Genomic DNA, 769 nt, shown 5'->3' with positions numbered 1-769 from the left:
GTTTTAACATCACTCAATTCATTCAACCGTTGAATCCTCTATTATCCCATTTTCGGTTTAACAATCAATAACAATAATAAACAAATATGACTCTCAAACAGACTCGATTCAAAGAGACGGATCATGTTTCGAAACTAGACTTTCCATAATAGCAGTACTAAACTAGCTCGGAATTTAACGGAGTAGCCCTCACCTTAGCAATGGTTTAGAGTCAAACCATAATTGATTTGAAACCACCCAAGCAAACCAAGTTCGTGAGTGATCACAAGGAACAGAAGATCTCGTGTCCAAAATGGTCACCGGACCGGAATGTGATCAACGGCAAGCGGCCATGGCAGTGGTCCCGTGATGTGGTTCCGTCAGTGATGCAACACAGACCAAAACACGACCAACATGACAACACAATTACGAGGAAAAGTAAATAAAAAGATTAGCTCTTAGGTTCATCAATCAAGGATATAGCTTGTGACACAAGAAACAAATAAAAGTGCACCCAACCTTCACGGCTTGAATCGTGATGGTGGATCTTGAGCTCCGATGTCATGAGCTGTCTCTAGAGGCTCACGGTTAATGATGGTGTGTACAGCACGGTGATGGTGAGACGGTGGCTCCGTCCCGGTTGTCTCGTCCCCACAAAGGAAAGTCATGGATTAATGAAGCAATGGAGAAGAAGATAATGATAAGAGAGGAGGAGGAAGAAGAAGGACGTAAGAAGAAGGTCTGGAGAGAGAGATAAATAAATCAGGGAGGCGGCTCACGTTCTTTTGAC

This window comes from Brassica oleracea, chromosome C6, assembly GCF_000695525.1.
Source record: "Brassica oleracea var. oleracea cultivar TO1000 chromosome C6, BOL, whole genome shotgun sequence".
NCBI lineage: Eukaryota > Viridiplantae > Streptophyta > Magnoliopsida > Brassicales > Brassicaceae > Brassica > Brassica oleracea.
This window is presented reverse-complemented; position numbering follows the sequence as displayed.